This window comes from Thermobia domestica, chromosome 9, assembly GCF_964235325.1.
Source record: "Thermobia domestica chromosome 9, izTheDome1.hap1.1, whole genome shotgun sequence".
Classification (NCBI taxonomy): domain Eukaryota; kingdom Metazoa; phylum Arthropoda; class Insecta; order Zygentoma; family Lepismatidae; genus Thermobia; species Thermobia domestica.
Genome location: NC_137462.1, coordinates 85,616,230 through 85,627,234, shown reverse-complemented (window position 1 = coordinate 85,627,234; position 11,005 = coordinate 85,616,230).

The following is an 11,005-nucleotide window of genomic DNA, read 5'->3' as shown; positions in this document are numbered from 1 at the left end:
AAATCACTGAGACACGCCTTCATTTCAAAAAATCTAAATATGAAACTTCATCTCTAACCTTAAGGGATTTCGAAATACGGTTATCCTATTATAACAACTATAACCCCGTTCTTTTTTCTTTCCTTGTAGGGTAAACAAGAAGAATGCTTTCGCGTGTCGCATAACACGTAGCACCACCCTATGGATGTTGGAAAACATTTTATAAACATAAAACACGGCTTCCCACTGAGGCCACAAAAATGCTATTATTTTCTCACAATAATGTACATAAGTTACTCGTTTCTCAGATGAACGGCCCAATAATCCTACACAGCAGAGTGCATACAACACAGACACTCGTTGGGAATAAATCGGCTTTTCTTCGATGACATCTTTTCTCCTTAACCCTTTTAAGTTTTTTCGGTCGTTTTCGACCGATATTGTAGTGTCTTAAAGATTCGATTAAAAGAGAACTAACGGGGAAACGGTCCCAAGTGTAAACAACCGATTTGGCTGGGGTCAGGATATGTGTTACGGGAGACAAAAGTAGGAAACACGTATTTTGTCGTTTGGGCCCATACGCAGAAATTTCCGAAATAGGGGCCCCAAAGTGTCCCTACATGCTATAACTAGGAAGGAATGACGTTAATTGTACATGTCAATTAGTCGGTCCAGTCTACATTTTCCTGCAAGAATCAAACGGTAAATTGCCTAACACTGTACATGTATTTAAACCCAACAATGGGTTCTAACGTGTAGTACATCTGGGAAGTTAACGAAATCACATGTACCATATTTCTGTAAAAACGTTCTTCGCCATGCAGTAGCAGACCAGTTTCTGCTGCTAGTAGTTTGGGTGGTCATACTGATCAGGCTATATATGATAATGAATTTGTTAGTCCGTATTTGTGCCAACTTCAAATAATTCCTCCCAATGCAACTCCAGTCGCTCAACCTTGGGACGTATTTTTCAACTATTGATGGAAATACTTCGCCAAAAAGATGTTAGATCGGGTGGCCCTCGACCAGTTAGACATCAACATGAGAGAGCGCAACCACCTCATAAAAAAGCATTCGCTGATACACGACCAGCTCACATCCAATACGTTTATGAGTTTAATTGAGTATGCATGTTTCAAGAGCGGCTATATTGATGAGCCACCCGAACATTTCGAAACAGTTCAGCAGGTGTGTTTCCCAATTACTCATGCACTATGTGCATATCCGAACTGCGCCAATGCATTTTTTTTTTTCGGTGCAGTCACTGCGACAAACATATTTGTTTTGACCAGTTTTTCGTTGCCTTTCATCATTTCCACTAAAAATTTATGCGAATGGGCCCAAACGACAAAATACGTGTCTCCAACTTTGGTCTCACGTAACACATATCCGGACCCCAGCCCAATGGGTTGTGTACAAGTAATGTCATTCGATTCCTAATCATAGCATGTAGGGCCACTTTGGGGCCCGGATTTCGGAAATTTCTGCGTATGGGCCCAAACGACAAAATACGTTTCTCCTACTTTTGTCTCCCGTAACACATATCCGGACCCCAGCGCAATCGGTTGTGTACAAGTAACGTCATTCGCTTCCTAGTTATAGCATGTAGGGCCAATTTGGGGCCCCGTATTTCGGAGATTTTTGCGTATGGGCCCAAACGACAAAATACCTGTCTCCTACTTTTGTCTCCCGTAACACATATCCGGACCCCAGCGCAATCGGTTGCGTACACTTGGGACCGTTTCCTCGTAAGAATGCTATTTAGTTCTTTCTTTCTTTCTTTTTTTTTTCTTTTCTTTTTTTTCTTTCCAAGAGAGGAGGCATTCAAAAAAGCCTTGGAAGGGTCTATACGCTTCCGAACGTCAGAACATAGAGGGGTATGACGTTGTCATTTTACAAATTTTTTTATTGAAGTCTAATTCAACATTTTTTGGTGAGCTTCTCTTTAATCCTAGAATCCTAACATTTTCCCTAAACAATCAGTGGACCAATTAGTTTTTATGAGAATTTTTTCGGATCTTTTTGTCAACATAGAAGGGGGGTTCAGAGGAACAAAAGGGTAAAAAAGGGATTTTTTGACCAAAAATTCCACTTTCGCGATTCTTGCTCCGCTCGGCTACATGATAGGGACATTTGAGTGGTACTTTCTGAAAGCCTACTCGATTCTGAAGAGAACGACATATGAATCATCATCCTACGATTAATTAGGGACATGTCAGAAAATTTTTGAAGCTTGTATAGTATCCTTGGGAAATTTCGGAAATATTCGCAGAATAGGAAAATATTTTTCCCGCCCTTAGTATTGAAGATAGGAGATTGATATTTGGCACAAGTAATTAGTACCATAAGTAATATTTTTTAAAGTGATTTCCAGATCTCTATGTTAACCTTGGGCCGCGCCAGAGGGCCCAAAACTGGGAAAAGGGATTTTTTCTGCAAAAATCCCTATTTTCCTCACTTGTAACCTCCTTAGGAACGTCCTAGGGACATGCGGGTGATACCATCTATAAGCCTACTCTATTCTAAAGAGAACGACGTATGTATCATCATCCTACGATAATTAGTGACGTGCCTGGAAATTTTTGAAGTTTGTGTAGTATCCTTGGGAAATTTCGGAAATATTCGCAGAAGGGAAATATTTTTCCCGCCCCGTCCTTAGTATTGAAGATAGGAAATTGGTGTTTGGTACAAGTAATTAGTACACTACGTAGTATTTTTGAAAGTGATTCCTTGATCTCTATGTTTACCCAGGGCCGCGCCAGAGGGCTCCAAACCGGAAAAAAGGGATTTTTCAGCAAAAATCCCTACTTTCCTCAATTTTTCTCTCCTTAGGGAGGTCCGAGGGACATGTGAGTGATATCATCTGAAAGGCTACTCCATTCTGAACATAATTTTGAATGGAGTATGAACCATAATTTTACGATCATAAGGGACATGTCAGAATTTGTTTTAAAATTTGCAGGGTGCATGTTAGGGAAATTTTGGCCATTTTTTGATGCCCTCTCAACATGGGTAAAAAATTTTCCCACCCTTACTATTCAAGACAGGAAATTCGAATTTGTCACAAGTAATTAGTACACTACGTAGTATTTTTCCAATTTTATGGAGGTTTGTGCGGAGAGCCGGTAGAGCCTCAGGGGGCCCCAAACTTTGAAGTTTTTTTTTTTGGGGGGGGGGGGGTAAAAATCCCGATTTTCCCTCAAATAATTCTCTTCTGGCATATTATAGGGACATGTAAGTGGTACCGTTTGAAAGGCTGTTCCATTCTGAGAGAAACGAGGTTAAACCATGATCCTAGGATAAATAGGAATGACACTGTTGCTGCTGATCTGAGACTCAAGAAAAACGCAGAAAAAGGCAAGAATTAAAAAGGGTTAAACGCGACAATTCTGCTTGTTTACATACTCATCCAGATGAAAATGCGCTTCGTCAATAAGGATAAATTTTCTGAGGAAAATCACTATCCAGATTCAATCAACAATAGCTTCACGTGGTCATTAGTCTTAAGCCTTTGATTTTCCTGAATCTTGTATGGATGCATACGCAAAATCTTTCTCCATAATCCATAGCATGGTGATCCTCGAAATGCCATAACTCAAAGAGACCGGCAGCAAATTGAAGCTCTCGAACACTCAGCGACGTTGTTTTCGGTTCACAATGGCCGTCCAATACGAGGGCTGCCACATCTTTTGTTGTCCATCACCGAACCTGTTTGTTGAAATTTTTGAACTACTCCTTTTAGTCTTCGTTCCATTTGATGCATTATCTTCGCACCACCCCCTTCTTAAGCATACCACGTAATTTGCGCAGTTTCAGCACACATTGTGTATTTTTAATTTTCAAAGTAGTTATCCTTCCTGCATCACGTATTTCCCAATGACTAGCTTACTAGTGAAACTTGTCTATGTTGGCCACCATCGGTTCCATCGAAAAGTGGTCAACTTAGACAGGTGGCCAACATACAGAAAATAAGCGTGATTTGTGTATTTTTAGAATAGGATTTCTTGTATTATTTGATTGCAAAATTTTCATAAATAGTGGCACGACAGCTACTTATAAATCATGTATATAGAGTAATCATAAAAATATACAGTACTAGAAAATACTACTATAGTATGTTTAATATATGTGCATACCTTTCTCTTCCTGAAAACTAGTCTGGTACATTGGATTATTCGGATTGAAAACACAATAACACAAACCACCATGAAATAGAAGCTTACGTACGCAGTTTATTGAAATTGATATTATAGCACACTGAGTTATTCAGATTGAAAACAAGAAAAGTTAAGTTATAAATTGAGAAATTCATATGCAATTTATATTACTTCTTTTCAGTTGTTACTGAATGGTGGTTCATTCTAGACTTATTTGTTTTATTCTTTATGGCAGATATGTACATTCTAATATTGTAGTTAACTACTACCTCTTGTTAATGAGCTAGAAGTGTTTCCCTCGGAGAAAAAGATGTTTTGTGAATATTGAGGGAATTCATATCTCAAAAACTCCGCTATCTTTTGACAAGCCGACAGGTGCCAATAGTTGACAATTGAGATGGTTAGTTTCAACTTTTAATCTTGAGAATTTTCCGGAATTACTAAAGCTCCCCACTGACGAGAAAAGCTGATATAGCTAATGGTTTTACCAAAACAGACAGGATAAACAAATACGTACAACCATTTCCTGAATTCTTGTACGTGCTTTTTCTTATTCACACCTTCCTTCCCATCCCTTTATGAGGATAGTCTTCTGGCCATTGACCTCCAAGAGCAAATCGCGGGAATCCTTGCTTCTTTTCTCCAGTCAGATATACAGAACATCTGCCCCTCATATGAGAATTCGAAAGAGTTAAGAAAAAAAAATAAATAAATAAATAAATAAAACAGTATTTTGCGTGGCCAAGATATACAGGTAAACTTATAATCATAAGATAAACATTGCTTCAGTGTGGCCAACTTCCAAGATAGACAGGTGGCCAACTTAAAGAGTAGTAAGTAACGAATGTCTTATGGGAAAATGCAGGTTCAAGACGAACTAGGCCAAGCTAAGCAGGTGGCCAAGTTGACAGGTTTCACTGTACTAACTGAAATGCGCTTACAGTATCATACAGTACAGGAATACAGTATCTGTGCATCAGGGAGCATTGATAAAAAAAAGGAAGGGGGGGGGGGACCTGTTCAATTTAAATCCTGCGTTATTTTTTAAATAGCCACAGCTCAACAGAATCCTCGTAAAGGGATTTTAAATATTGTTGACTTTGTAATGTGTCATCTCTCTGTCTGTTTCAGAATGTGATTATCTATTTCGGAATACTTTTGTTTGTTAACGAGCTACGGTACGTTGCCGACAGAAGTCCGTTACGTAGAAAACACACAGGTAAATCTAGAATACATTAACACAATATTTTAGACATTAAATTTAGAAATTCATTAGCGTTTAACGAAAATTATGTTAAATAATGTCAAAGCTGAGAAATACCAACCAATCTATCATATTGAAGTGATTGTGAGCACTGACATTCGTCAGTGCTCATGGGTGTTTTGAGGAGAAAAAAAAAAAAATGTAAACCTAACAACTGATGTTGTACAGGAATCATTGAGGTGAAACTTGTACTGAAATACACCATTATAAAGCTCTTCATTATGATACTGCACGACGACAGTACATAATGCGGTTAACGAGATATATCCTAAAATTGCCCATTAACGCTTAAATTTTAATTACCCTACAGGTGACATATTGTCCACATATATCAGTTGATGGATCACATGGAGCTGAACAACATGCCTGAGGGGGAATTTTTATTTGTTTTCGAGAATATAAAAATGTCGTGACTAAAACGTACTGTCGTTCGCTTCCAATAATAAATGAGTTTTTATTTTGCTGCAAGAAATTCTCATTTATTGTACAGCAAAAGTCTGGCACAACTCTTTTAATTTAAAAATGGAGTGATGGAGGGCAATGAGGCATACGTGATCGGAGTGGGGCATACCAAATAGGGAAAGTGGTGGTGGCTATCTTCAAAGTTGTCACCTTGGAAATCTCGAATGGGAATGGAAGAATGTAGCATATCGCTTGAGACGAGTACTCATACTACTTAGAAATAATTTATTTTTTTTTTACATATTGACGTTTATTGAGGAGTTATCTACGGTTAAATCACAAGAGGCATCATACAATGGGTTCTTTTCTCGTTCCAGATGATGTTATGTGGCCCTAACCCTATAAGAACAGATTTAACTTGTACTGATGAGTGGAAAGCGCAACGACAGTGTCGGGTTTGCATGCCACGCGTCGAAATAGAGGCACATACAAAAGTTCAGCGGGTGTTATTGGTTTTCCGAGAAAGCATTTGTGAAGAATAACAACTTCTAGACGTAGGAGGACCGCTATTGACACGGAAGCAGAACCTGCAGACCGTACCATTCTTTTCCGGTACCCGACATTTGGCGTAAGTCAACGATTTATACTCTGGTGTTGTATATGGAACGATTGGCATTTTTACAAACTGCATATATATGTTCTTAACCGAGAACAACCCAGACAGGCAGGAACAGTTTGAGGAGTGAGCTTTGGCCTAGTGGATTCCATGTTCCCGAACAGTGTTGTTTTGGGTGATTAGGCTATTTGTTTTTGTCAACGGCGAGATTAATAATCAAACATCAATACTGATCGGGTAGCAACTCTGTGGACAGAACCTTGTAGGAAGGTTGGCGCAGCGAAGATAATTTGTTAGACCTATTACTTCAGAGTGACCTAAATGGAGTGAAATATCTTGACATATTTGGAGAACAATCTTTTGTCTTATTGTTAAGCCTCGAAGACCACTTCCTTGATTTTTTTAATACTACGACGCACCTCACTTCGCTATCGCAGTTAGACATTTACTACTTCAAGCTTAATTCCAGTCTTATATATATATGATTTTGAATATCCACGAACTGGGTTCACTAGATTGGTCAGAGGACTCATCGAGTGGTCTTCCCGTTCTTAACACATTTTTTTTTTTTTTTTAAACCTCGTGACATCTGACAGCAACGACTTATCAAGAATAAATCTAACTCCAACATCATATATGCAACAGGTCATATATGCATGTGGCTCTGAGCCCTATGCAAGGTAATTTTGCAAGTATTGTTGAAGTTTTCGAGAAGGGATCTGTGGAGGACAAAAAAGGCTCTGGATGTCGAAGCACCGCTACTGACGAGGAAAAGAGCAACAGCAGACGTACCGTCATTCTTTCTCTGTTCAATTTCCAAGACTCATTAGATCCTGATAAAATTTATATGGAACCTGTGAGAGTATTCTCTTTGAAACTGAAAAAAGAATAATCAAAACCAGCATCTACATTGAAGCTATGTGTGAGGATACAGACAATGAAGTCGGTTAATTACGATATTAACACTGTCAACCAATGAGGAGTTTCATGGTCTAGTTCCTATGACTTCACCAGATCTTAATGAACATTTATATGAAACCACCGTAAGATCATACTTTCTTACATAAAAAGTAAACCAACAAAACTGGTGCACTTATAACACACAGAGTGAAAAAGTGGCTTGACTGGACCGAGACTCGAACCCGGGATCTCTGGTATACCGTGCTGATGCTTTAACCACTACGCCACTTAGTCCGCTCCCTGTCGAAAGCTGTTCTCAATATACAGAGATTGTAAAAGCACAGCAGCTGGTCTGTGGTACAAGCCATGTGGTCGAAGTGGAGAGCATCGATTTTACGAGTGTGTATGTGGCTGTTCTGGGAAGCGGACAGGGCGGCGTAATGGTTAACGCATCGCCACAGTATGCCAGAGATCCTGGGTTAGACTCCTGGTCCAGTCATTTACTTTTGACTTTTTGTGTTTTGTTGAATTTACACCAACAGAGAATCTGGAGTGTAAAAGTATGCTTAAATCGGTTGTTTTCTCCTTTCATTTATATATTGGTGTACTTATGTTGAAATTATGCATTTTCATACACATAATTATGGTATGAATACCATCAGCCATATAGAAGTTTCACGGTTTCACGAAGTTAAGTTAATTTAAAATTATGCCGGAGACTACCAAGATATGTACTTTTAATGACGTATACATACTTCATTCTAATTTTTCTTTCTATCAAAGGATAAATTATACACTAATAATGGCTTTCAATACAGCTTTTGTAGTTTAAGAACGTTAAGAGAGAGAGAGAGATTTATCACTCATTTCTGTGTTCCCTAATGATAAGACTTTGTGAATTGTCCTCAGCGTATTTTGAGGAAGTATAGTAGTTAGATATTACACTGTTTCATTTGACTTTAACATTGAAGCACTCGTTTATTCACATTAATTTGGAAGTAAATATAACAGTGTTCACTAGATTGCCGTGTCCACAAATTGCTCAAAATTTACATTCGATTCACCTGAGTAAACGCAAAGTCAAGTCAAATGAGTCGGTTGCTCCAAATCTTTGCATCCTCTATCTTTCAAGGACAAAATATTTTCTATCAAATATCTCCATGAGGTGCTACCTAACTTTCAAAATTTTGCTTTATTTTTAGTACTGTCCACGCTGCCTATATTCGTTGGTTTGTATTTTGGTACTTCAGTTAGCAACAAGGCTATGCAGAACGAGACCTACAGTTTAAAATAGGATCTTATCACTTGTGCGTTTGATATTCTGCCACTACGAATCAAACTCCCTAGCTCGTTTATCGCAGAAACGCGCTAAACCCTAAAACCAGCGACGACACGCTGCCTATATACTCACGTAGTATAGAGTAGTATAGAAGCAACATACTAATGCTCTACACGACTAATGTACCTAACACGTTACAGTAACTCATTTTTAAACGCGTAAGATGGATACTTATGGAATGATAGTCTAATACGAAGTTACACATTTTTACTTTCGGAAAATACTTCGAAGTCAAAACTGAAATCTTTCAGCTTTACGTCCCACGTTTATGCCGGCTAGACTAGGAGACGGTGATGATGAGAAAGAATGAAATGGTGGAATGAAAAAAGTGGGAGAACCCCGAGGAAACCCACGCACACGGTGTTTGTTCACCACAAAGTTCACTTGACGCGTACTAGGATCGAACCAAAGACCCCATACACCAGAAGTGAACGCTCTACCACTGAGCCACTGCAGCCTTCAAAGTCAAAATTGAGCATCTTAAGGACACCATGTCGAACCGAAACCAATATCACATATAACTGACTGGCTTTGGAAAGAAAAAATGGACGTTATGTTAAAACAACAGTAACGGCATAAACATGGAAGAGTGTCAATACGCTATTGAACGTATAAAGCGAACTTAACGACTTTTCCTTTCAGATCTAGAGAATATTTCTTCAATATTTTCCCCTTCACGGTGTTCATGTTTCTTTCAGCAACTGGTCGCTTAAGGAAAGCTCGTACCTAACAGGCATAGATATTGATCACGTAATTCAAGTGAGCGTTAAACTTAAAATCACAGCACAATCAAATAAATGAGAATTTTCGTTCCGGCATGACGCTACGATTCTTTCTCTTTCTTATATGACATCGCTATATACTTCAGGCAATGAAAATCTCTACACCATTCTAACTTTCACAGGAATTGATCAATCCTAAAGTACATATAAAGCCAGAAATTAGGCAAATAAAGAGAAATAACATCAAATTGGCTCAAGGACAGAAACACGTTAGGTCGAAGAATGTTGCATTGCAGATAAATGCAAAAGAAATGAGAAACACGAGAAAGGTATATAATGTAAAAGAGTAGTGGAAATGTATGCAGTAATTAACTAGCTGAAAACTACAACTTAAATCTTACGTACCACATAAATATGTAAAAACAAAATTAGGCCATTACCAATTATTTAATCAGAACTGTAACAGGTAGAAATACTTATGAAACAGTCATTTTGTTGACATGGGCAACTTTTGATATCCGTTCTTTAAATTTTCTCGAATGTATAAAAACCACAAAATTCATATCAAGGACTACACTCTTTTAGGTTCACTTTACAGGATTTAACTTTGCTAAATTTAGTACTGTGAAGTAAATCTTGAGGTGGGTATAAGTGCTAGCTAACTCTATGGTGCAGGTCACATTCTATATGATAGTGCTTCTTGAAATGTAAGTTTTTGAAATGAATTGTGTGGTTTTATACATTACAGAATGTTACACTACTTACAGTAGAGGCAACAAAATCATACTAGTCATTTAATAGAAAGAGACTGTGTTACTGTAATTATTTTATGAAAAATGCAGAAACTTCAGTGATCCACGTGTAAGAATCTTCTTTTTCTAGAAGTCGTGCTACATGTCATGTTTGTACCAACCATGAGCCTAACTCAATAAACTCAAAATCAGAATTGGGGCCACGATGGCTCAGTGGTAGAGCATTCAGCTCTGGTTCGATCCCAGGTCAAATTAAGTTGGCTTTGTGGTGGACTAACAGCATGCGTGAGTTTTCTAGGGATCCTCCCTCCACCATTTCATTCATTCTCATCATCAGCATCTCCTTTAACCTATACGCCATAACCGTGAAATGTAAAGCTGATTTTTTTTTTTAATTTGTACTTAAATAATATACTTTTAAAAGTAACTCTCATTCGATTCTGCACTGTGTTCTTCAAATACAGAACAATGTGCGTAAATTTTGGCAGATACTTATTATTTCTGCGATAAAGCCAACTTTACTAACAACACTGAGCTCTATTTCGCCTGGCAAAATAGTTAAATTGCCACTGCATTCTACAAATGCAGAAGTTTCTTTTGCGATTTGCTATATACAGCATCACTTCAACATTTCGACTTACCGAGTGAATCCACTGTTTATCTGCTGGAAAATATGACAACTCATTTTCATCATCCTATTCCTCAATTATATTATCGACGTGATAATCTATATTTTATATATATTAATATACAAAGAGAAAACATGTTGGCATATAACATTTTTAATACTTTCAGCTGCTATTACAACACAAAATATTATTTGTATAAAGTAAAGGAACATTGTTTAAAACTAGTTCATACGAAATAAAAGATT